Genomic DNA, 27,691 nt, shown 5'->3' on the forward strand with positions numbered 1-27,691 from the left:
TTATTTGGTTTGGAGAAAAACAGGTAGTGAACTGCCTTCTTGAAATGCTGCAGTCCACATGCTGCAAGTGCACCCACTGTGCTATTTTGATAATCTCCTGTGGTCTCACACAACCCTCCTCATCTCTGTAATGCCTGTTCAGCCTCACAGCCCTCCCCATCTCTGCGTTCCACTTCCAGCCTCTCAGCCCTCCCCAACATTGTAATCCTCTTCAGCCTCAGAAGTTACATTTCCATGGTATAACATTTTTATTTTCATTCATTTTTGGTTCTTTTGTATCAAAAACAGAAATAAAAACCCCAAAAATGTGGGTGGTATTGTTTTCAGAGTTCTGGTAACGCATGTTTTGGAGAGGACTACACATGGACGGCCGAGATCTTTTTTCAAATTATACGCATAAAAGGACAGTTTTTTTTTAAAACAAACATCGCTGCAAGGGAAGGCGATAGCCTAATAGTATTTTGACTAGACTAGTAATCTGGAGACCCTAGTAATCTTCTGGGGGCCTGGGTTTGAATCCTACCATGGCAGACAGTGGGATTTATATTCAATAGAATCTGAAATTAAAAGTCTAATGATAACCATGAAGCACTTGTTTATTGTCAGAAAGAGCCCATTTGGTTCACTAATATCCTTTTAAAAAGGAAACTGCCATTTTTACCTGACCTGACCTACATGTGACTCCAAACTCACAGCAATGTGATTGTTAATTGCTTAGAGGGCAGTTGAGAGTCAATGAGTAATGACTGTTGGCCCAGCCACTAATGTCCACATCATCTGAACAAATAAAGAAAAAGATCTTTCTAAATCACTGGGTGGAGTTTTTTTTAACGTTTTGTTTACAGAGTTTGTCAAATAAAAGGAATGATTATCTTGATGGGATTGTACCATACACCTCTAAAAAACTAGTCAGTGCAAAACTGATGAGCAAATGTGAAGAGAGATTTCAGATATGTGTCAGAGTAATAATGTTGTAATAGCAGGTGATTTCAATTTTCCAAACATTGGCTGGGACTACCATAGCGTTAAAGGTTTGGATGGTAAAGAATTTGTTAAATGAGTTCAAGAAACTTTTCTTTATCAAGATGTAAACTGTCCTAGCAGAGAAGGAGCAAAACTTGACATTCTTCTGGGTAATAGGCAGGGGCAAGTGACTAGAGATAGTAGGAGAACACTTTTAGGTCTAGTTATCAAAATTCTACCTGTTTTACAACAGTAATGGAAAATGATAAGCCTTCCATAAACATTAATTGGAATAACACATTTTAATACTATGAGACAAGAACTTTGAGAAGTTGATTGCGGTAGATTGTTTGTAGGTAAAGGAACATCTGATAAGTGGGAGGCTTTCAAAAGTGTGACAACAAGAGTTTAGAGTCACTATGTGTTAGAGTGAACGGTCAGGCTGTTAGGATTAGAAAACAATGGATGAATAAAAATATTGAGGCTGTAGTCAAGATTAAAGAGAGTCATACATTAGGTACAGACAACTGGGTTCAAATAAATCACTTGAACAGTATCGAGAGAGTAGGGGCATTCTTAAGAGGGAAACCAGGAAGGCAAAGACAGAATATGCGATAGCCTTGGCAAGTGAGGTTAAAGATAATCCAAAGAGATTCAACAACTACATTAAGAGCAAGATAGCAGCTAGAGAGAGTAGAATCCCCGTAAAGATCAAAAAGGTCATCTTTGTGTTAATTCTCAGGAGATGGGAGAGATATTAAATAAATATTATGCAAAGTTTTACTGCGGAGAAAGAAATGGAGGCTAGAGAACTCAGAATTAAATATTGAAGTTTTGGAAACAGTTCACACATTACAGAAAAGAGTGTGCTGAAAGTCTTAGAAAACTAAAGGTGCATGAATCTCCAGGACCTGATCTAGTGTATCCTCGGACATTAGGAGAAGCAAGGGAGGAAACTGGAAAATATTTGTATGATCTACAATTACGGGTGAGGTGCGGATGACTGCAGAGTGACTAATGAGGCCCCTTTGTTTAACACCAAATGCAAGGAGAAGCCTGGGAACTAAAGACCTGAGAACCTGACTTTTTTGGTGGGTAAGTTGTTAGAGGTGATTCTGAAAGATAGGATTTACATGCATATGGAGAGACATGAAATGATGAGGGATAGTCATTATGGCTTTGTGAGAGGGTGTTTCACAAACTTGATTGAGTTTTTTGAGGGAGTAACCGAGAAGACTGACAAGGGCGAAGTGGTAGATATTGAATAAATAGACTTGCATAAAGCTTTGGACAACATTCTGCATGGAAGACTAATTCATAAAGTTAGATCACTTGTGATTCAGGAGGAGCTTGTCAACTGGATACAAATTTAGTTTAACAGTAGGAGACAGAGAATGATGAAGAGTTGTTTTGCCAACTGAAGGCCTGTGACAGTGGTGCTCCACAGGGATTGGTGCTGGGTCCACTTTTGTTTGTCATTTATATGAATCAGTGAGATGAGAATATAGAGGGCATAGTTATTAAGCTTGTGGTTGACACCAAAATTGGTGGCATAGTGGACATTAACAGTAATCTCTTTGTAAGATTACAAAGAAATCTTGATCAATTGAGTCAAATAGCTGAAGAGTGGCAGATGGAGTTTAACTTGAGTAACTGCAAGAATTGTGTTTTGGTAAAACGAATAAGGGCAGGACTTACATAATTAGAAGTAGGGCTTTGGTTAGCGTTAGAAAACAGATACCTAGGGGTTCAGATCTTTGAAGTTTGTGTCACATATACATAGGGTAGTTAAGATGATGTTTAGCACATTGCCTTCATTGCGCAGACCCTGGAGAACAGGGGCTGGGACATTATGTTGAGGGTATACAGGGTGTTGGTGAGGCTTCTTCTGGAGTACTGTGGCCAGTTCTGGTTGCCCTGTTGTTGGAAGGATATTATTAAGCTGGAGAGGACTCAAAACTGACTTACTAAGCTGTTGCAGGGAATGGAGGGTTTGAGTTTAAGGAGACGTTCAATGGACTGGCCCTGTTTTCACTGTAGCTGAGGAGTAATCTTAATAGAAGTTGATAAAATCACAAAAGGGTATAGATAAGGAGAATGGCAGGTGTCCTTTCCCTAGGTTGGGGGATTTCAAGAGGAAGATACATATTCTTTAAAGTGAGAGGAAAAAGATTTTTTTAAAAAGGTATTAGGGGATCTTTATTTTTTTTTTTTTACACAGAGTGGCTCAGGTGTGTACTGGACTTTCAAAGGAAGTGGTGGGTATTGATATACTTAATGTTTAAAAGACATTTGAACAAGTTCATGAATACGAAATGTTTGGAAGGATACGGGAAAAGTGCAGGCAGGCGGGACTAGTTTAGTTTGAAATTATGGTCGACATGGTCTGGTTGGAACAAAGTTTGTTTCCGAGCTACAAAACCCAATGATTCTAACTCTTGATATCGCTTGCAAATTCCTCCAAACTCACATCCCTCCCTTGTCACCATCATCTCATCCAGCCTTACATCCCTCCCTTGTCGATGTCACCTGCCAGGGGAAAGTCATTGTGGCCAGGCCTCTGGCACTGAGCCTGGCTCTATGGCTCAGAAGGGAATGGGGGAAGAATAGGAGAGCGATAGTGATAGGAGACTCAATGATTAGGGGAACAGGCAGAAGATTCTGCGGTCCCGAGAGAAACTTCTGTGTGGTATGTTGACTCTCGGGTGCCAGGGTCAGGCACTTCCCAGATCGAGTCTACAGGATTCTTAAGGGGGAGGGTGAGCAGCCAGAAGTTGTGGTACACATTGGCACCAATGACATAGCTAGGAAAAGGGATGAGGTCCTGAAAAGTGAATACAGGAAGTTAGGTTGCAAACTAAAGACAGGACAAGCAGAGTAGTAATCTCAGGATTACTACCGGTGCCACAGGGTAGTGAGTCTAGGAATAGAGAGCAAGTGCAGCTGAACATGCAACTGCAGAGCTGGTGTAGGAGGGGGGGCTTCAGATATGTGGATAATTGGGATACCTTCTGGGGAAGATGGGTCCTGTACAAGTAGTAGGTGTTGCACCTAAACTGGAGGGCACCAATATCCTGGACAGGTGGTCTGCTAGAACTCTTCAGGAGGGTTTAAACTAGTTTGGTAGGGGGATGGAAACCAGAGCTAGGGATCAGAGAATGGGGTAGATGGTGTACTAGCAGATATAGTGTGCAGAAAGTCTGTGAGGAAGGATAGACAGTTGTAGGGCAAAGTTGTCATCAGTGCGACAGGTTAACGTGTGTCTATTTTAACGCAAGAAGTGTTAAGAATAAGGGTGACGAACTTAGAGTGTGGTTCAGTACTTGGAGCTACGATGTTGTGGCCATTATGGAGACTTAGATAACACAAGGGCAGGAATGGTTGTTGGATGTTCAGGGGTTTAGATATTGCAAAAGAAATAGGGAAGGAGGTAAGACATGGAGGAGTGGCATTGCTAATCAGGGATGGTATCACAGCTGCCGAAAGGGAGATTGTCAAGGAGGGTTTGTCTACTAGTCAATAGGGGTGGAAGTCGGAAACAGGAAAGGAGCAGCCACTTTATTGGGAGTTTTCTATAGAACCCCCAGTAGCAACAGACACTGAGGAACAGACTGAGAGACAGATTTTGGAGAAGTGCAGAAGTAATAGGATTACTGTCACAGGTGACTGTAACTTCCTGAATATTGACTGGAACCTCCTAAGTGCAAATAGTTTGGATGGAGCAGATTTTGTCAGGTGTGTCCAGGAAAGATTTCAGACTCAATAGGTAGGTAGGCCGACTAGAGGGGAGGCCATATTGGATTTAGTGCCAGGCAACAAACCAGGCCAGCTGTCAGATCTCTTGGTGGGACAGCGTTCCAGTGATAGTGGTCACAACTCCCTGACCTTTACTATAGTCATGGAGAGGGATAGGAGGAGAGAGTATGGGAAAGTATTCAATTGGGGGAGGGGGAAATTATCATGCTATTAGGCAAGAACTGTGGAGCATATTTTGGGAACAGATGTTCTCGAGGAAATGCACAACAGAAAGGTGGAGGTTGTTTAGGGAGCACTTGCTGCAAGTTCTGTATTGGTTTGTTTCAACGTGGCAAGGAAGTGATGGTAAAGTGATGAAACTTGGGACGACAATACATGTGGAACATCTAGTCAAGAGGAAGAAGGAAGCTTACTTAAGGTTGAGGAAGTAAGGATCGAACAGGGTTCTACAGGTCTACAAAAGGCACCCAGCAAGGAATTGAAGAATAGACTTGAGAGAGGTAGAAGGTGGTATGAAAAAACCTTGGCAGGCATGTTTAAAGAAAACCCCAAGGCATTCTATACTTACGTGAGGAACAAAAGCATGTCTAGAATGAAGGTAGGGCCAATCAGGGATAGTGGAGGGAACTTGTGCAATGAATTGGAGGTGGTAGGGGAGGTCCTTAATGAATACTTTGCTTCAGTATTCACCGAGAGAGATCTTGACATTTGAGGACACCATGAAACAGGCTGATATGCTCAACCAGGTTGATGTGAGGAAGGAGGACGTGCTAGAACTTTTGAAAAACATGAGGATAGATAAGTCCCGTGCCAGACGGGTTATGCCCAAGGAACCGAGGAAAGACATCGCTGCGACTTTGGCTTCCTCACTGTCCACTGGAGTAGTACCAGGTGATGGCAAATGTTATTCCACTTATCAAGAGAGGACATAGGGATAATCCTGGGAATTACAGACCAGTCAGTCTTACTTCTATGGTGAGCAAACTGTTGGAGAGGATTCCAAGAGACAGTATTTAAGATTATTTGGAAAAGCATAGTTTGATTAGAAGTAGTCGGCATGGCTTTGAGAGGATCGATAGCGTTACGGTTCATGCCACACAAGCCTTATTGAATTCTTTGAGGATGTGACAAAACACAAAAAAAACTTAGCAGTGGATGTGATGTAAATGGATTTTAGCAAATCATTTGATAAGGTTCCCCATGGTACACTCATACAGAATGAAAAGAGGGGTGGGATTCCAGGAAATTTGGCTGTACAATACAAGACAGAGGATGGTATTATATGGAAAGTATTCAACTTGGAGCTCAGTGACCAGTGGTACTCCACAGGATCTGTTCTGGGACCTCTGCTCTTTGCGTGCAAGAGAGAGAGAGAGTGTAAGTGTGTGTATGTGTAAGAGTGGAAGACAGTGTATGTACAAGAGAATGTGTAAAAAGCATGAGAGTATATGAGACAGACTGTTCTGGAGAGCGAGAGCGAGCTGTAGAGATAGTAAGGAAACACGAAACATCTTTGGTCCAACTCGTCCATGCTGACCAGATATTCTATACAAATCTAGGCCTATTTTCCAGCATTTGGCCCATCTCTCTCCCACCTCTTCCTAATCAAAAACCCACCCAGATGCCTTTTAAGTGTTGTAATTTTACCAGCCTCCTCAACTTCCTCTGATAGCTCATTCCATCAATGCACAACCCTCTATGTGAAAAGGTTGCCCATTAGGTCCCCTTTATAGCTTCACCCTCTCACCTTAAACCTATGCCCTCTAGTTTAGGACTCCCCATCCTAGGAAAAAGATCTTGGCCATTTACCCTAACCATGCCCCTTGTGATTTTATAAACCTTTGTAAGGTCATCTTCAGCCTCCAACACTCAAGGGAGAATAAGCCCAGTCTATTCAGCCTCTCCCTATAGCTCAAAACTTCCAACCCTGGCAACATCCTCATGAACCTTTCCATTTTTGTAACATCCTTCCCATAGCACAGAGACCAGAATTTCATGCAATACAGAAAAAGTGGCTGAACCAATGTCCTGTACAGCTGCAAAATGGCCTTCCAAGTCCTATACTCAGTGCACTGAACAATGGATAGAGGGGTGCAGATTTTTGGGACACTGGGACCAGTTCTGGGGAAGGTGGGACTATTACGAATTGGACAGTCTACACCTGGGCCAGACTGGAACCAATGTCCTTCGGGGTACTTTTGCTAACCCTGTGGGGTAGGGTTTAAACTAATGTGGCAGGGGGATGGGAACTAAATATTGGACAGGTTATTGGACAAAAAGGAGGCAGTAACTAAAGCCTGCAGGGAACTAGATAATGAAGTCAGTGTCACTAAAGGTAAGAGTAGGCAGAGAGCAGATGATGAACGCAAAGGGACAGGTGGTCTGAGGTGCATTTGTTTTAATGCAAGAAGTGTATTAGATGAGGCAGATGAACTTAGGGCTTGGAACAGTACCTGGGAGTATGATGTTATTGCTATTACTGAGACTTGGTTGAAGAAAGGGCATGGCTGGCAACTAGATGTCCCAGGATATTGATGCTTCAGGCGGGATAGACAGGGAGGTAAAAGGGGTGGAGGAGTTGCATAACTGGTCAAAAGACAATATCACAGCTGTACTGAAGGAGGGCACCATGGAGGACTCAAGCAGTGAGGCAATATAGGCAGAACTCAGAAATAGGAAGGGTGCAGTAACAATGTTGGGGCTGTACTACAGGCCTCCCAACAGCGAGCGAGAGATAGAGGTACAAATATGTAAACAGTTTATGGAAAGGTGTAGGAGCAACAGGGTGGTGTTGATGGGAGATTTTAATTTTTCCACCAGTGACTGGGATTCACTTAGTGTTAGAGGTCAAGATGGAGCACAGTTCATAAGGAGCATCCAGGAGGATTTTCTAGAGTAGTATGTACGTAGTCCAACTCATGAAGGGGCCATACTGGACCTGGTGTTGGGGAATGAGCCCAATCAGGTGGTTGAAGTTACAGTTGGGGACCATTTTGGAAATAGTGACCACAATTCCATACGTTTTACAATACTCATGGACAAAGATGAGAGTGGTCCTAAAGGAAGAGTTCTAAACAGGGGGAAGGCCAACTATACCAAAATTCAGCAGTATCTGGGGAATGTAAATTGGAAGAAACTGTTTGAAGGTAAATCCACGTTTGATATGTTGGAGGCTTTTAAAGATGACAAATGACTTGGAGGAGGAAGTGGAAGGGTGGGTTAGTAAGTTTGCTGATGACCCAAAGGTTGTTGAGTTGTGGATAGTGTGGAGGGCTGTTGTTGGTTGCAATGGAACCTTGACAGGATGCACAGCTGGGGAAAGAAGTGCAAGATGGAATCAACCCAGAAAAATGCGAAGTGATTTCTTCTGGAAGATCGAATTTGAATGCAGAATATAGGGTTAATGGCAGATTTTCAACAGTTTGGAAGAACAGAGGGATCTTGGGGTCCATGTCCATAGATCCCTCAAAGTTGCTACCCAAGTTGATACGGTTATTAAGAAGGCATATGATGTGTTGGCTTTCATTGGCAGAGGAACTGAGTTTAAGAGCCGCAAGGTTATGCTGCAGCTCTATAAAACCCTGGTTAGACCACACTTGGAATATTGTGTTCACTTTTAGTTGCCTCATCACAGGAAGGATGTAGAAGCTTTAGACAGGGTGCAGAGGAGATTTACCAGGATGCTGCCTGGACTGAAGGGCAGATCTTATGAGGAAAGGTTGAGGGAACTCGGGGTTTCTCATTGCAGTGAAGAAGGACGAGAGGTGTAAAAGGTGATAACAGGCATGGAGTGGATAGCCAGAGACTTTTCCCCCCCAGAGTGGAAATGAGTGTTACAAGGGGGCATAATTTTAAGGTCATTGGAGGAAGGTATTGTGGAGATGTCAGAGGTAGGTTCTTTACACAGAGAGTGGTTGTGACTGGAAGGTATTGCCGGCAGTGGTAGTGGAGTCAGATACATTTGGGACATTCAAGTGACTCTAGATAGGCGCATGGGTGCTAGTAAAGCTTAGGGTTTGCAGGGTAGTTTGATCTTAGAGTAGGATAAGAGGTCGGCACAACATCGTGGGCTGAAGGGCCTGTACTGTGCTGTACTGTTCTAATGTTCTAATGGGGCAACTTGAGGCAGCATTTTTATACAGCAAGTGGGAAAGTGCTGGAATATAATACTCACATACAATGCCAATATCCTGTTGAATAGAGTAATTCTTCAGAGTTTGGCTTTACAATTATTTTGAGATTCCCACTTGCACTTATAATAACCCCTTATAATAACCCCTTATAATAACCTGTAATACAAGTTCATAAAATCCATCACCCGTCAGCTAGGGTAGAAATTCACAACATCTCCTCCTCTGGAACAGATCTGCGGAAGGGTCACCGGACTCAAAACATTAACTGACTTTTTTCTTTACAGATGCTGCCAGATCTGATGAGTTTTTCCAGATTTCTGTTTTTGTTCCTGAATTACAGCATCCGCAGTCCTTTCGGTTTTCATCTCCTCCTCTGGGCCCAGGATGACTGTGCATTCTCCCTGCTGCATATCACCCTTTGTGGGGATCAGCAGTCCATTCAGGGGAATATTATGTGGGTTTCGATGAATTTCTGTCTTGGGTCTTCATGGGACTGAACAGAGCAGCAGATCCTTGACACATGGGACAATGTTCCAAAAGTTAGTAAGATGCAGAGAGCAGGATTTGCTCACATTTCTTTCCTTCTCTGCGGCCACTCTACCTCAAAAATAAGACATTACGTGTTAAAAGCTAATGCAGCCCAATGGACGATTTGTCTCCATTCTTAACGGGCAGCAAGCTCATTGCAGTCATTCCAAACAATGCCCTCTAAAAAGACAGCGATTACATTAGCCACCTGCTGCCCAGACCTCCCGATAAAGAGTTTAGAAGAATGAGGGAGGATCTCATAGAAAAGACCTAACTGTCAAATTCTGAGAGAGTTACAAACAGTTTAGAGAGATATTGATAGAATAAGTGGACAACAAGTTGGCAGATAAGAGTATAATTTGGGAAAATGTGAAGTTATTCATTTTGGAGGAGACAACAAAAGATCAGAGTAGTATTTAAATGGTGAAAACTGTAGAAAGATGCAACATGAGACTTGAAGGTAATTGTGCAAGAAACACAAAGCCAGGACACAGTTGCAATAGGTAATCAGGAAAGGTAACAGAATGTTGTCCTTTATTTCAAGGTGCTTGCAGTATATGAATTCGGAATTTCGCCTCCAATTTCCACCCTGCCCTCACTGTCATCTGGTCTATCTCTGACTCCTCCCTTCCTCAACATTTCTGGTTCCATTTCTGGGCTAAGACTGGCCACTAATATCCATTACAAACCCACTGACACTCACAGCTACCTGGACTATACATCCTCACACGTCACTTCCTGGAAAGACTCCATCTCTCAGTTCCTCCGTCTCCGTCGCATATATTCAGATGAGGCCAAGTTCGACAAGGGAGCCTCCGAAATGTCCACCTTCTTCCTCAACCGAACTTTCTCCAGCTCCATTGTCAACAGGGCCCTCAACCAAGTCCAAATCATCTCCCGCACTTCCGCCCTCACCCCTTCTCTTCCCTCCTACAACAGCGACAGGGTTCCCGTTATCCTTACCTACCATCCCACCAGCATCCACATCTAGAAGATTATCGGCACCATTTCCGCCATCTCCAGCAAGATGCCACCACCAGACACATACTCTCCTCCCTTCCCTTGTCCGCCTGCCGCGGGGACCGTTCCCTCTGGGACACCCTGGTCCACACTTCCTTCACCCCCAACGCCTCTCCACAGCCCTACTCACCTACCCCAGCGAAGGTGCAACACCTGCCCTTTTATCTCCTCCGTCCCCAGTATCCAAGGGCCCAAACATACCTTTCAGGTGAAACAACACTTCACCTGCACTTCCCAGAATCTAGTCTACTGTATTCACTGCTCACAATATGGTGCTCTCTACATTGGAGAAACGAAACGTAGGCTTGGTGACCGCTTCACGGAACATCTACGTTCTGCTTGCAGAAAAGGCCCTGAACTTGCCGTTGCCTGCCACTTCAATGCACCACCCTGCTTCCTGGTCAACATCTCTGTGTCTGGCTTGCTACACAGTGTTCCAGTGAAGCCCAACGCAAGCTGGAGGAATAACACCTCATTTTCCACTTGGGACCCTACAGCCCTCTAGACTCAATACAAAGTTCAATAATTTTAGGGCCTGAACTCTTCCCCTGTTCCAGCCCCCCACCCAACACCAGGCTTTGTTACCACATAGCCTGCCATTACACACACCCTGTTGTTAGTTACGAACAGTCCTCGTTAACAATTACTCACCCTCCCAGCCTGATCGTTAGAAACTCCTTTGTCTGTCCAACTGTCTTTCTCGCTCTTCAGGCTCTATCCTATCGTTTACTTCCCAACCCATCCACCTTCTTATTTTCTGCATATAAACTGATACTTTCCCAGGCACTATCAGTTCTGAGGAAGGGTCATCGGACCCGAAACATTAACTGTTTTCTCCTTCACACGTGTTGCCAGACCTGCTGAGCTTTTCCAGCAACTTTGTTTTTGTTCCTGATTTATAAAAACCACAGTTCTTTTGGTTTTTATTAAGAATTTGGAATATATGCCTTAGGACAACTGTACAAAGCATGGAGAGACCACATCTGCAGTAATATGGGCAGCTTTGGTCCCTTATTAAGGAAATATATCAATTCATTGGAGTCATTGCACAGAAGATTAACTAGGATGATCCCTGGTTTGGAGGGATTATCTTTTAAGCAAAGGCTAAACAGGTTGAGAATCTACTCAGTGACAGTAGGAACTGCCGATGCTGGAGTCTAAGATAACAAGGTGTAGAGCTGGATGAGCACAGCAGGCCAGACAGCATCAGAGGAGCAGGAAAGCTGACATTTCGGGCCTGGGCCCTCCTTCAGAAATGGAGGAGAGGAAGGGGACTCTGAAATAAATAGCGAGAGGGGGAGGCGATGACGGAAGGTGGATTGGGGAGCAGATAGGTAGAGAGAATCTACTGACTTTGGAAGAACGAGAGGTGAGCTCATTGAAACATATGGGATTTGACAAAGTAAATGCTCAGCGGATGTTTCCCATCGTGGGAGAGTGCAGGACCAGATTTTTGATGAGCCGGGGAATCAAGAGTTGACTTCCGGAGTCAAGTTTAAGGTAACACAGACTCAGGTAAGAGTTTCAGTAGTAAATGAGCTAGGGTGAGGTGGAAAGAAGGGAAGTTTTAGAGACTAAAATTTCTGGTATTTGAGATTGAGGAGACATGAGGTCAGATGCTCAACTTGGGGTCAGATATGAGAGCAATATTTTAAAAAGAGTGTAGTTCAGTCTCAGCCAGTTCGCAAGGGGGAGGGTCTCAGAAGTAAGGGAAAGTAATTTGTAATAACAACTGAAGGCAATGGATTTAACCATCGCAAAGTTTTACTGGTGGAAATATCAGCTAATCAAGTAATGATAAGCAGCTCGATAATTGAGTAACAGTGGAGCAATGGATGGGGATGGTGGCGAAAACAAGCACAATTTTTTCAGACAATGTCACCAACTGACAGTATGCAGGTGAGAAACAGGAGGGGCCAAAAATAGATCTTTGACTAACATCAAATACATGGACTTTAGAGAGCAAAGGGAGAGTGGAGATGGAACAGGTTTTTCCAATGACAGTGAGGTCAAATATTGTTTTAACAGAAAGGGTGAGAAGGGTATAACAAGAAGAGAGACAGACAAAACAAGGAACAAGGAACAGTATCTGTGAACTGGCTTTGGGGAGTGACGAGGAGGAGGAGAAGAGAGAAAGAGTTGAAACGTCTGTTGTTTATCAGGAATAAAGTAAAGGGTCGAGATGAGCTCTGAATAAGGCTTACAAAGCACTGGAGAGAGATGTAAGTTTGGGCTAAAATGAGAAGCAACTCGCGTGGCAGGTTGGCTTGGTGGGCTACAGGAAGGGAGGGAAGCAGCACAGGCAGCTGATCGGATTTTCTGAATATTAGCGACAAAGAAACTCTACGTGCCCCTCATTCTTGTTGGGGATTGGGGGAGGAGCATGGAGGAGACAGTACGATGAACAGTGTTTTGCAAGAAATAAAACCTGTGTTAGAGATATTTAAAATGAGTCAACAAACCCAATGTCTTTAACTTCTATCCAGAATTTTAAAACATATAACTGAAGTCTGGGTTTGAATCCCACCTCGGCAAATGGTGGAATCTGAACTCAAGAAAAAGTTAAGAATCTATTGACTGCTAGACATGGTCAACGGCAGAATAATATCTAATATCCTCCAGGTAAAGACACCTGTCAACCTCACAGTGGCCCAGCAAGCCACTCAGTTGTATTAATCATTGCAAAGTTTCAACAAAGGAATGAAACTGGATGGATAATGTGGCAACTAGCAAGACACCAGAAAACACAGCCAAAGAATCACTACCAACTCTGCAAAGTCTTCCTTACTAACATCTGGGGGCGAGCGTCAAAATTTGGAGAACTGACTTACAGTCTAGTCAAAAAACAGCCTAATGTAGGTATACACACTGAATCATACCTTTCAGGTAATGACCCAGACACCACCACCACCCCCCTAACATGTGCCCTGTCCCGTTATGCCGGCAGGGCAGACCAGGCAGAGGTGGAGGCGCAGGATTGATTTTCCCTGAGAGTACTCAACATTTTCCAAGCATCTGAAGTCAGTCTCATTGCTCCTACTGGTTACCACGTACCACAAATCGGTATTCAAACATGATGAACAATACTTGGAGGAAACACTAAAGGGTGTAAATGGCACCAAATGTATTACGGGTACAGGATTTCAATGTTCACCATTAAGAGTTGGATTACTGATTGAGTTGGTCAGGTCCTAAAGGACAAATCTGCTTGGCTAGATCTGCAGCACGTGGTGAGGGAACCAACAAGAGAGAAAAGCATAATCGGTCTCATCATCACAAATTTGCCAGCTGCAGATGCATCTGTCCATGACAGTATTGGTGACAGCAACCAACAGAGTCCTTGTGGAGACAAAGCCTTATATTCACATTGAGAATAGCCTCCACTGTAGTGAGTGGCACATTACCACCTTGCTAAATGGGACAGACTTGGAACAGATGTAGGAACTCAAAACATGGCATCTATGAGGCTTTGGGCATCATCAACATCAATGGAATTATACTCCAGCACAAGCTGTAATGTCATGGCACAGCATATCCCCCACTCAACCACCGCCATCAACACAGGGAATCTACCCTGGCTCAATGGATAGTACAAGACGGAGCAGCACCAGGCATACCTAAAAATGAGGGGCCAGCCTGGTAAAGCTACCAAAGACCATCTGCATGCCAAACAGCATAAGCAACAAGAGACAGAGCTTCGCAATCCTGCAAACAATGGATCAGATTTAAGCTCTGCAGTTCTGCTACAGCCAGTCGTGAATGGTGATGGACAATTAAGCAATTCACTAGAGGAGCCACCACAAAAAAAAAATCACGACCCTTACTGATGGAGGAGCTCAATACATCGACACAAAAGAGAAGACTACAGCACGTGCAACAATCTTCAACCAGAAGTGCCAAGTGGATAATCCATTTTGGCCTTCTCCAGTGGTCCCCAACATTGCAGGTGCCAGTCTTCAACCAACTGGATTCACTTCACGTAATATCAACAAATGGGCAGATAGTGCAAAGGCTTTGGGCCCTGCCAACATTCTGGCAATAGCACTGACCACCGGTACTCCAGAACTTACCCACTGCCAAACCAAGCTGTTCCAGTACTACAACAGCACTCGCATTTATCGACAACGTGGAACATTGTTCAGGAATGTTTAGCACAAAAACACAAAGTAAATCCAACGTGGCCAATTTCCCATCCTGCAGTCTACTCTTGATCACGGAAGTAATGAAAAGTATCAAAAGTGTTATCCAGCAGCAACTGCTCAGCAATAACTTGCTCAGTGACGCCCAGTTTGATTTCCGCAAGGACCACTCAGCTCCAGATATTGTTACAGACTTGATTCTCAAAATTTACTAACACTGAATTCCGGAGGTTAAATGAGAGTGACCTTCCAGTGCCACACCTAGACCATGTATTTCCAGTTCAGTGACATCACCTGACTCTACCCTAAGTAGCGAGTTGTGAGAAGATTTGTAGCTCAGGTTGAGGTTCTGGATGTGAGTTTGCTCGCTGAGTTGGAAGGTTCGTTTTCAGACGTTTCGTCACCATTCTAGGTAACATCATCAGTGAGACTCCAACGAAGCTTCATCGGCAGCTCACTGATGATGTTACCTAGAATGGTGACGAAACGTCTGAAAACGAGCCTTCCAGCTCAGTGAGCAAACTCACATCTACCCTAAGTCTCAGCTCATTTGCTGAAACTCTCATCCATGTCTATGTCACCTCTGGGCTTAACTAGCCAAAAGTACTCCTAGCCAGCCTCCCAAATTCAACATAACTGTCATCTCAAAAATATCTAAAACTTTGCTGCTCATGTGCTCACTTGTACCAAAACTTGTCAACCCATCAAAAGCCTCCTACGTATAAACATTTTAAAAAATGTCCACACTTCAGTTAATTCCTGGCTGTAATTATCCCCGTCTGCCTACACCACACAACCTTTGCAACATCGACAACAGAATTTGTTCCAGATTCCAACAATGCATCTATTCATTGCTTCACCATTATTAGTTGTTTCTACAGTTGCCAAGATAACACGGACTGGAATTCCCACCCTAAATTCCCCACGTCTGCTTTCCTCTTTTAAGATATTATTTAGCAATGCTTTTGGTCACTTGACCTCATATCTCCATCAGTGGCCTCATGTCAAAAGTTCCTCAACAGTACTTTTGTGAAATTATAAATATGATTAAAAAAACTGTTGTTGATTTTAACATTCTTTGTCAAATTTTCACTAACTGCAGGGTGAATGACCTGTTTCAGAGACAGTAGGATCTGCAGAAGCTGGAGAATCCGAGATAATAAGGTGTAGAGCGGGATGAACACAGCAGGCCAAGGAGCATCATAGGAGCAGGAAAGCTGACATTTCAGGCCTAGGCCACTGTAACTTCTTAGCTAACTACATCATGGAAGCACCGTCGCCACACAAACTGCAGTACATGAAAGTTAAACATCACCTTCTCCAAAGGCATCAAGGATTTTGGCAATGCTCGCTGGTACCTGTGGAGGAAGAAGCATAGTTAATGTTTCAGGAAGTGAAAATGGTGCAGAATTTTATGGCCTGAAATAGAATGGAAATGCACTCTCTTGCTGGAAAAGGAATTCCTGACTGCAAAAGATAGTGTGGGAAAATGAATCTTGTAAGACAGCAGCAGCACAAGATCAGTATAAAATTCATTTCCAAAAGGTCTTTGAAAATAACAGTAAAATACTGAATAGGGCTAAAATGTACCCATTATAAGAAACTGAAGAAGTTGGGTATTGACAAGAAAAAAAATTAGCTGTTATGATTCACATTCTGGGAAAGAAATCCAGAAGAAACAAACACATTCCTTGGTTTGAATCTCATTTACGCAAATCCTCCCCAAACACATCCTGCCTGGAAGGCTGCGCATGCGTCCCGCTGAAACTGACCAAAGTTAGCGACCTCGCATGTGCGCACGGATCATTTCCCTCAACAAAGATGGTGGCAATCAATCAGGTCTAACCCTACAGTTCTGAGGAATAGTCATTAGACCCGAAACATTAACTCTGATTTTCCCTTCACGGATGCTGCCAGGCCTGCTGAGCTTTTGCAGCAACTTCGGTTTTTGTTCCTGCTTTGCAGCATCGCAGTTCTTTTGGTTTGGCGTTTCCCCGGTTGCTCTAAACGCCGGACTAGGTACTTCAAACTTGTGTTTTCTGACGTGCAGAGATAGTGCACCTAGTTTTTGTAAAACATCTCAGCTCATATTAATACTATTTCCCTCCCACCTTTACCGTATTTTGCAGGCGCCCAAGCCTCAGCCACACCGCAGCGCGCAAAGATGATCAAGTGGTTTATTCTACTTCACTCCGATTGGTTGGTTGGAGGTCCAGCCCGGTCTTCCAACCCGCCCCGTCCTCCTATTGGTTCTGCGCTGACATCAATCACTAGGACCTCAAGCGTGTCACGCGCAGTCTTCCGGTATTTGCAGTTGTTCATCGGCGTCAATGCGTGTTCGTTCTGAGTTGGGAAGAAACGTGTAATTCCTGATTCAACGAATGTACGGCAATAACAAATACTGTTTGTATTCTATAGAACCTCACGTTGTCACATCTTCTAAGGTGCTTCACAGATGATCGAAATGTCGATTAGAGAGATCGATTTTAAAATATATCTTAAAGATGGATGAAGGGTATTCGGGAGGGAATTTCAGAGGCTTGTATGCTCGACAGCTCCAATCATGGAGTAATGTGGGTGGGGTGAGTCGGAAAGGGAAAATAGAAAAGTGAATTGCAGAGCGCAAGGAGTCCATAAGATCTTAAAAACAGAGGAGGAGGGTCCAGTCTGTCAGTTAGAGAGTATGGCACTGCAATGCGTCCGTGCAGGTCATGACTACAGCACAACAGGAGATTGCTGCTAGATAATAAAATGTGAGGCTGGATGAACACAGCAGGCCAAGCAGCATCTCAGGAGCACAAAAGCTGACGTTTCGGGCCTAGACCCTTCATCAGAGAGGGCTGATTGCTGCTGCTGTTTTTAAAGACTGACAGGTCTCGTATCTGTGGGCTTACAAAACGTCACCGATCCCCACCAAACAGGTCTGAGGTAGATTTGGGGCAATGATGCTGCAGGAAGGGGGACAATTCTAGTCTCCTGCTGCTATAGAAAAGACGTTAAACCTGAAAGGATACAGATTAAATGTACAAGGATGTTATCGGAGCTAAAGGATTTGAACTATTGGGAAGAGTGAATAGGCTAGGGCTATTTTCCCCTGCAGCACTGGATGTTGAGGGGTGATCTCAGGTTTACAAAATCACCCAGGGGCATAAAAAAAGGTGACTATACAAGGTCTTTTCCCCAGGGTATGGGAATCTGAAATTCAAGGGCATTGTTTAATGTGGGAGGGTAAAAATATAAAAGGGACTGAAGGGGAAGATTTTTCACCCAAAGGTTGGTGTGTGTACGGAATGAGCTGCCAGGGGCAGTGGTGGAGGCTGCTACAATTATAACATTTAAAAAGCATTTGGATGGGTAAATGAATAGGAAGAGTTTAGAGAGAATGTGAGCTAAATGCTGGCAAGTAGGACTAATTAATTAAAGATATCCGATTGGCTTGGACGAGGTGGGCTAAAGGTTCTGTTCCCATGCTGTACAGCTCAATGACTCTATAACTGCTCCACATATGGCAAGCCCTCCATCACTGGGATCATTTGTGTAAATTTCCAGTATCAACACATCTTTTTGTAAATACTGGGCTCAAAACTGCTCACAATATTCCAAATACAGTCTGAACAGAGTCTTATACAACTTAGGCTGTAAATCTCTGTTCTTGTATTGCACCCTCTTGAAATGAATGCTGACATCCCACTTGGCTTCCAAACTGCCAAATGAACTTGCATTTTAACCTTGAGAATCTTGAACTTTCGGTCCCCTTATGCTTCAGATTTCCAAAGCCTTTACCCTTTTAGAAAATAAGCTGTGCCTCTATTCTTCCTGCCAAAGTGCATTTTGTCACATTTTATTTCACCTGCCACGTCTTCACCCAATGCCCCACAGTTCTTTCATTCCAGATCATTAATGTATAATATGAACAGTCGTGGTCCCAACAATGACTTCTGTGGATTACTTAGTCACTCATTGCCAAAGGATAAAGACCCAGTTATCCCCTATCCCTGCCTTCTACAGTCAGCCAATCCTCTATCCATGCTAACATTTTGCCCCATTAAGCCATAGGCTCCTATCTTATTTAGCAGCTTCTTCTATTGCACCTTGTCAAAGGCCTTCTGGAAATCCAAATAGGTGACATCCACTAGAATTCCTTTGTTTAATTTACTTGTTAATTCTTCAAAGAATTCTAACAAATTTGCAGGCATGATCTCTCCTTGCTGAAGCCGTGCTAACTCATCCCTGATTTACCATGCACTTCAAAATACTTCACTATGTCATCCTTAATCATGAACTCTGAAATGTTACTAGCAACTGAGGTCAGGTGAATCAGCCTGCCATTTCCCTCATTTCTTAAAGAGGGATTGTATCAGCAATTTTATAGTTTTCTGGAACCATCCCTCACTTCAGTGATGCCTGAAAGATCACCACCAATGCCCCTGCAACCATCTCAGCTACCTCCCAAATGTTGGGGTTTAATCCATGCAATTTATTCACCTCCAGGCCTTTCAGATTCCCCAGCATCTTCTCCTTTTGATAGCCACGAAAGTGATCTGACTTTCTTGAAGATAGAGATATCAAGATGTACAGCTGGATGAACACAGCAGGCCAAGCAGCAACAAAGGAGCAGGAAAGCTGATGTTTCAGGCCTGGACCCTCCTTCAGAAATAAGGTTCTGGTATGCTTCCACCATGAAGATGGATGTAAAGTCATGATTTATCTCATTTGGCATTTCTTTGTTTTCCATTATTACTTCTCCTGCCTCATTTTCCAGCTGTAGAATGTTTAGTCTTACCTCTTCATATACCAAAAAATCTCTTCTGTGTTGTTCAGTTGTGTAAGTGGCTAGCTTATTCTTATATTTCATTTCCCTTTTCTTAAGTTGTCCTCTGCTGGCATTTAAACTCCTCTGGTTTCTGATTGATCTTCACCATATTGGACATATTTTCTTTTCTTTTCATTAGGTTCCTGCCTTCCCTTATTTTTCCTAATTAACCTGTTCAGATATGTTATTACGCTCCCCTGCTCCAGGTGGAAATAGACCTCAAGCCTCTCAGTCCAAGAGTAGGCACTATCACTGCATCACAAGAGACCGGCCCTGACTTCTCTTGTTAAGAAGGTCTGCATCATTCTCCCTTTAATGTGTTTCCGGTGCAGAGCTGCTGAGTAGCACTTGTTCTGCCTGCAACAGTAGATGTGCCAACTTCAAGGCAATTTTAATGGTCATTGGATAAACATATGGATGATAATGGAATAGTGCAGGTTAGATGGGCTTCAGATTGGTTTCACAGGACAGCGCAACATCGAGGGCCAAAGGTCCTGTACTGCACTGTAATGTTCTATGAGCCAATAGGAGGAAGAAGCGGAACTGGAGGGCAGAGCCGCTGCTGGTCCTTTGACCTGTGTGAGGGGCGGGGCCGGAGTCTTGCAGGGAGGGAAGTGAAAAGGAAACAGCGAAAGATTTTCCAAGATGCCATCGTTCCCTGTACATAGTAAAGTATTAAGCCTCTCTAATAAATCAATGGGAGATTTTAAGAAATAGTTGAGATGCACATCATGAAAATTTACATATTTCCAATTAATTCACAGAACTCGCATAAGAAACTTCGTCACAAGTCTCCAGAGCGAGTGCTAACGGCGGCCTTTTCAGCCAACGTTGTTTGCGGTTACGAATATTCACTTTGCACTAAAAAAAACATGTTGTGACAAACAGTCCCTGCTCACAAATTCAGCCTGAGACAAAGCCTTGGAAACAAGACAATTTTATTCTGTACGATCTTGCAAGAAAGGGTGTCTGCTAGACAGGCACACACTACAAAGCGTGTTAAACATACTTATACAGTTTCCAAGTTCCGGAATCACGCCTCCCTGCTCCCATTGGTCTTATCCTATCATTCCCTGTCCTGTCGGACAGCCCTTGTTTATTGTTCCCTTTTCTGCCGGCCGAAGGCCCCATTCCCTTTTTTTTACTGCAATCCTTATTTGGCTATCCTAAAGAGCACTAGACACGCTGGACGTGCGAATTGTCAGGTTTGCAGAAATAAGCCTCTGCTACAATACCCTTATCTCTACCATGTCCTTGTCTGCAGAAAGAATGTTTCTGGTCGTGCTAACTGCCATCTTTGCAGAACCTAATCTCTGGTTAATGATAAACTTCTGCCACAAAATCTTGTGAATTTCTGCTTTTGCAAGATCCCATCATTCATCCTTACCTGCAGAAACAACACGTTTAATCTCTCACAATGTTGAGATGCAAGCAAAGATAGTAAGAACTGCCGATGCTGGAGTCAGTGATAACAATGTACAGCAGGCCAGAGAGCATGAAAGGAGCAGAAAAGCTGACGTTTCAGGTCGGGACCCAAGACACAAGCGGAGGTTTGGGTTGTATGTGGGCATGCACAGTGTCATTTTGATCAGGACAGTGAGACTTTCTCCAGCGGCAGGTAGGACACCATTGTGTAGGAGACACATTTGGAGAAAGGAGCAGAGACACTTCACAAACACCTTCTGTAGGTCGCAAATTCCGAATTTGACTCTCCAGGCCTGTGTCAGGCGGTCCTTGTTTGTCCAAGGAAGAAGCTCAGCTTTACGGCCGCCATTTTGTTTCAAGAAGGGAGGACGGGATTCAGGGGCAGTGAAAATGGGAACTGCAGATGCTGGAGAATCCAAGATAACAACATGTGCAGCTGGATGAACACAGCAGGCCAAGCAGCATCTCAGGAGCACAAAAGCTGACGTTTCGGGCCTGGACCCTTCATCAGAGAGAATGGAATTCATAAGGTAGCAGAGGATGACGGGTGATCTCAGTTCCAGGGAAGGTGAATGTGGAAGGTGTTTTGATTGATGTCTACAGATAATAATGGAATGGATGAGAATTTCAGAAGCGTATGAGCTGAGGCTGGGGCAAAGTCAATGATGGTATTGAGATGGAAATAGGTGGTTTTACTGATGTATGGTATGGGAATCTCAGTTTGGGGTGAAATATGGCTTCAAGGTCCTGGAAAGCCTGTTTCAGAGCCAGACAGTTCCCAAGGAGAGAGATTCAGTTGGCGGCTGCTGCACGGAATTCATTACAGGGACTGAAGGCACTGACGTTCATCCTCCTAATAACTGATTAAAGCAAGACTCTGTACCTCCAGTATTGGCTGTCAAACAGGCGAGTATAATGCATCTTGGAGGGTAACTTGCTGGTAATGACGTTTACATAGATTTGCTGCCCTCAGTCTTTGAACTGGTGAAAATCCTGTCAAATCTCTGGACAAGTTTAGATATATAGTGTCCTGCTTTTTGCCCCTTACCTCTCTGACTTCCTAACCATGTCTCTCGTTTTTCTCTCTCACTTTGCTTCATAAAGTTCCTACTGTCTTGTGCAGGTTCAGAGCAGACAACAGGCTCCTTCTTTGATAGCTTTAGTTTCTAAGGCAATCCAGCACCTTTCATGGTCACTTGTCCAAAATGCTAGCCCCACGTATTACTAGGTTTACTCAGTATTACACAACCTAAACCTATGTCTTTGTGGCTTCTTTCTCATTCCATTTTTTCTGTTTAAATCAATTAATAGGATATGCAAAGAGGAGGATTTGAAGTCAGGATACTGAAACCGAACACCATGATCTGATGGCGTCACCTAATTTATCACAACCAGACTGTCAACAGATTTTAAACATAGGAAGAAAAAGCACCATTCATGGTGGCGAGAACAGATACACATGTTCTGTGCGCATAAAAGGCTTCACAACAATCAACTGACTGACAGAACCATAAATGCAGTTACATTAGGGAGAAACCATGGAAATGCAGGACTATAAGAAATGATTCAGTTGCCGCTCTGGGCTGAACATTCACCAATGTGTTCACATTGAGAGGCCATTCATCTGCTCCCTTTTTGGGAGGGGATTCACTCAGTTATCCACCCTGTGGAAACACAAGTGAGTGCACACTGAGGAGAGACCTTTTTAAATATACAGACTGTGTGAAGTGCTGTAAAAATTCTAATGAGCTGATATCCCATCAGCATGTTCACACTGACAAGAGACTGTTCAGGTGCTCCCCGTATGGAACTGGGTTCAACAGATCATCCTAACTCACTCTACACCAGTGTCTTCACAGAGATTATTCATCTGTTCTGAATGTGGGCAGGTATTCATTTAGTTCTCCAGCCTGTTGACGCACCAGCCAATTCATTCTGGGGGAGAGACAACTTAGCAACACTTAGTGTGAGAAAGGATGTTGTGAGTCATCCCTGCTCATGGCACACCAGCGAGTTCACACTGAGAACAGACCTTTCAAATGTCCAGACAGAAAGATTTTATAAAAGCTCCTGAGAGCTAAAGTTACACCAATGTGTTCACACTAACAATAGACCATTCAGGTGCTTTCTTTGTTGGCCTAAGTTCAGATGGTCATCTTGTCTCACTGTATTTCAGCACACTCACACTGGAGAGAGACTGTTCACTCCCTCCAGGTGTGCGAAGGGTTTCACTCAGAAAATACACCTCCTGACCCACTAGTGAATTCACCACTTTTAAATGCACAAAATACAGGATGTGCTTTGCAAGATCCTGGCATTTGATACACATCAATGTGTTCACTCTAATGAAGGGCTTTTTAAATGTCCAGACTGATGGAAGTGTTTTCAAAAGCTCTGGGGAACTGATGCTACGTCAATGGTGTTCACACTGATGAGAGACCATTCAGATGCACTCACTGTTGGATTAGGTTCAGATGACCATCTCAAATCACTGTGTACCAGTGAGTTCACACTGGAGAGAAGCCATTCATCTGCACTGAATGTTGTAAAGGATTCACTCAGAAACCCCACCTTGTGGTGCACCTTCAGAGACAGCCACGAGTCCGTAGGTGATTTTAGGAGCTGTAATTTGTTGTTATTTATATTCAGGTCAGAGGCATGTTAATATCTCCAGCCCAGGTTTAGGATGTAAAGCTATGGATAAAGATAATTATTTGGATTTTGCATTGAATGCACAGTCTGCTGAATCTATTTTAACATCCAGAACAATTTCTTGTGAATATAGATCAGAAAAACAAATGTCCCTGTAATACACATACTACAGTGGTAATGGGTAACTTCAATTTCTGTACAGACTGTGAGAACCAAATCAGCATGAATGCTGTGGAGGGTCAATTTTTGCAGTTTGCACTGAAGCATTTTAGATATCAGCTTCAGGTTGAGAATTCTGCAAAGAGAAGGGTCATTAATAACCTTATTGTTAAGGAGCCTTTGTTAAATAGTGACCATAATGTGGAATTTTAATCAAGTTTAAAAGTGCTACAGAGACAAAAATAGAATAAGCAGGAAAAGCTCAGCAGGTTTGGCAGTATCTGTGGAGAGAAATCAGAGTTTGTGTTTCATCTCAAGTGACCCTTTGTCAGTTCTGAGGAGTACTCCCATCTATTTTTGTCTCTGATCTACAGCATCTGCAGTTCTTTCAGCTTTGGAAGTGATATAGTTCGTTCTAGAATTATGGTCTCATCAGAACAATGGAAACTATAGAATGGCAAGTTGTCTGTGATTGGCAAAAAACAGAAAATGATTTGAAAGTACACACGTATTAGCAAATATGTGAATAAGTATTGCATAGTTTACAACAATTATGCATTTGTTGAAGAAATAAATATGCAGCGAGAAAAAAATAAATTAGATGTGGCTGACAGGCTACATTAGATCCAAGGAGGTGGTCTGTAAGATTGCAAGAAAAAGCGATGAACCAGGGGATTGGGAGTAATCTATAATCCAATAAAGGATGACCCCAAACTGATGGAAGGGGAAAAAAGAAGATGCATAGAAACTCTCAACAAATGTAAAGGTGGACTGTTAAAATTGCCATGGTGTTTGAAATGCAAAAACCGGTTGGTTTGGCACCCCCAACTATCAACTTCAACATTCACTCCATCATCACTGATGCACAGTTGCAGAAGTATGTGCCATCTCCAAGATGCATAACAATAATTCCTTCAAAACAACCTTCTGATGATTTTGAAAATTGAGAAATACAGTGGATGCATGGGAACAACACAATGCAACTTCTCTCTCAAAGCATATGCAGTGTGACTTGGAACAAAATCACCTTCTTTCAGGATCACTGGGTCAATAACATGGAACTCTGTTCCAAATAGAACTGTGGGTGCTCCGATACCCAAGGGACATCAAACATTCAAGAAGGCAGCTCCCCACCACTTTCTACTGGGCAATTATGGTTTGGCAATAAATGCTAGCAGTGCCAGCAACACCCCCATCCCGTGAATGAATAAAAATTATACGAGCAATACTTTACTGAAATTGAGTATTGTAAAGAATATTGCTAGGAAAATGGATTCAATAGCTTTTTATGTTAATATCTTTCAAAATTGTCACATACAGATAGAGCCTATTTTCCCTTTACTGCAATAAACTTCCGTTGTTTTCATAAACAAACATTGGCAACCTTACATGAATATATTCAGTGACGCAATTATCTGAACTAAATTTCAAAAATAAAGTGTGTGATTTATCAAGCCAGGTTTCACTGAGATTTAACTTGTGCACTATTACCATTATCTGGGATAATATTATTTGGAGAATGAGCAATGATTTCAATGAAACCTCAGAAATTCTTACAGTATGGATGTTGATTGGATTTCTCTTTTTGATGTTGAGCCTAGAACCAGGAGACATAGTCTCTAAATAAAGTGTATGCCATTTTAGACCAGAATGAGGAGGAACTTTTCACTCAGATGGAATTCATTGAAGATTTTCAGTCATAAAACAATAGATTTCTGAAGGTGAATGACACAATAAGAAATGGGAATACTGCAGGAAAGAAATGGTCAGCTATGATCTAATGGAATGATGGAGCAGGCTCGGGGGCAAAAGGTCCATTCCTGTTCCACGTTGAAGAGCTTTCCCCATCTCCTCCATTCTCAAGACTGAATACAAGTGTGGATCTCATGGACTAAGTCATTCAGAGTGAGTGCACCTGATCAGTTACCTCTGCCCTATCCCTCCCTACCCCGACTTTACCACCCAAAACTGCCTCTGAAGTTCTTCTATGAACATCAACTCATATCATTTTCCATTTCTGTCTTATCTAAATACTGCCATGTCAGTGCTCATCTTCTGATTGCCTGAACTTGATTCCTAGGGTGTCCTTCAAGGATCTATCAATGGTCCCTCATATTTTTCATCCACTGGGCAACATCAGCTGAAAACAGTTCCAGATGCAGATGGAAAAGCAAATGAAAACCTGTGCATCCCAGCCACTCACGATATCAAATACCACCTGCCTCGCTAATGTCAGGGATTGTGGAACCTATATTGAACTATTTAATCACTTCAACACTAGAGTGAAAGAAAATCATCCTCAATCCCCAGTGACTGTTCAAGAGAAGGATAGGATTAAAAAAAAACCATCATTGTAAGTCCAGAAAAGTCATTCAGGTTTCAGAGGGTGTGCGTGGAGTTGCTGGGAGTAGGTCTGGAATCACATCTGCAGAAAAATGAGCAAATTCACAAGTGAATATAGGTGTTTGATCAGAGTTAACCAGCAACAACATCTAGGCTGTTAGACAGCTGTTTCCAAACTCTCAAAGATTTCTTACGTACATATGGAGAAATGTGCCCCACGAAATGGAATGCCTCTTTCCTGCATCACTCCTTTAGCCTCTTGTTTACTTCTCTGCTTTTCTAGATTGCAATGCTAATTTGAACACAGGGTAAGAATGCAGAGATTAAACCTTTGAGATTGTGCTATGTAATAGTCCCCAAACAGAATCTCTTTACTACTGTTGCCATTGTTGTTGGTCCCCACATGGGCAACAACATTGGAATCCCAACCAACCTGACTGTAACATCCTTTCAAACTGGTTTAAGATTTTCCTTACCTTGGAAATAGGCAAATGACACATTATGCCTCTTGACCCTGACCATAATCACTGGCCAAATTTGAACAACTTAACCTGGTGTGTATGACTCTCTCATGGAACACAATATCCAGGTAACACTCCCCTTCCCTGAAGTCATGAGCTCAGGCTCAACTCATCACAGCACACATTGGATAGAGACCATTCACCTGCTGTGTGTGTGGGAAGGGATTCATCAAACCTTTTAACACACCAACAGATTCATGTTTAGATTTTACAGTTATTGCTGGTGTTAAGCAGACTCAGGGTTGATCTTCTGACGATTGTTTCTCCTGAAGTTAACAACCCTATAACTGGCTGGAATTTAATTTCTGGAGACGTGGTTGATTTATGAAGCTGCAATGTCCCCTTTAAAAAGCACCATCTGTGACATTTTTTCCATGATTTAACTGTTCTCAAAATGAAGGCGTTAACAATAAAATATTGAGCTTTCTCTTCTATATTGAATTCATCTTGCTGTAAAATGCAGAACACAGCATCTGAAAGATTTCACTGATTACCATCTCCAATCAAAGACCAACCTTCCAGATGTCTGGGCCCCTAACAGGACATTGGGGAATACAAGAGTGAGTGTGTACATGTGCAAGAGGCTGTGTGTAAGAGTGCATGTGTGCACTATTGTGACAGTGTGAGAGAGACTATGTGAGAGAGAATGCCTGAGAGAATGTATGTCAGAGTGTCCACGAGAGTGCATGTGTACGAGTATGTGTTTGTTTGCTTGTGCAAGTGTGTGTGTGTGAATGCCTAAGAGTGTACAAGTAAGAGTCTCTGAGAGTGTTTGTGTGCGAGAGAGTGAGTGTAAGTGTGTGTGTGTAAGAGTGGAAGAGAGAGTATGTACAAGAGTGTGTAAAAGCATGAGAGTATATGAGAGACAGGCTGTTCTGGAGAGAGAGTGTTTGAAAGAGTTGTAGAGATATACAGCAAGGAAATACGAAACATCTTTGGTCCAACTCGTCCATGCTGACCAGATATTCTATACAAATCTAGGCCCATTTGCCAGCATTTGGCCCATATCTCTGTCAGGCAAGGGCAGAAGTTGAGAAGGAGGGTCTTTCATGCTGACCTCAGTGTAAGCATTGAAACCCACATTGTGCTGTACTTCAAACCAGCCTCCATCAAAACAGTTCCAGCCTGCCATACTATCTCAGGAAGCACTTTGACTCCTTCGTTTAGAAGTAAAGTGCCACATTTTTGGTGTTGAAGAGCACGTTTAAGGGTGCAAAGATTTTCTACATATTTTGGGAG

At 43.0% G+C, this 27,691-nt stretch overlaps 1 protein-coding gene and 1 long non-coding RNA gene across 7 annotated transcripts in view; one reads left to right on the top strand and one right to left on the bottom strand.

The window, feature by feature from the left end:
* Nucleotides 1-16,725, bottom strand: part of LOC125459038 (zinc finger protein 229-like) — a 29,225-nt gene extending 12,500 nt beyond the window's left edge. Inside the window, exons 1-3 of one of the 5 annotated variants that reach the window (XM_059651521.1) lie at nt 16,130-16,638; nt 15,855-15,897; nt 9,123-9,364 (exon numbers count right to left, since the gene is read on the bottom strand). The gene's annotated coding sequence lies outside the window, so the exon portion shown is untranslated. The other 4 variants (XM_048544946.2, XM_048544949.2, XM_048544947.2 and 1 more) reach the window with 4 other exon arrangements.
* On the top strand, nt 16,329-26,809 carry LOC125459039 (uncharacterized). Of its 2 annotated transcripts, none has more exons than XR_007248943.2 (4): nt 16,329-16,558; nt 16,669-16,922; nt 19,031-19,205; nt 22,089-26,809. It is a non-coding gene; the product is annotated as an uncharacterized LOC125459039 (long non-coding RNA). The 2 variants fall into 2 exon arrangements; XR_007248944.2 differs by having other exon boundaries at nt 19,031-19,199.
* The last annotated feature ends 882 nt before the right edge of the window (nt 26,810-27,691 follow it).

Source organism: Stegostoma tigrinum, chromosome 15, assembly GCF_030684315.1.
Source record: "Stegostoma tigrinum isolate sSteTig4 chromosome 15, sSteTig4.hap1, whole genome shotgun sequence".
In the NCBI taxonomy this organism is placed as follows: Eukaryota; Metazoa; Chordata; class Chondrichthyes; order Orectolobiformes; family Stegostomatidae; genus Stegostoma; species Stegostoma tigrinum.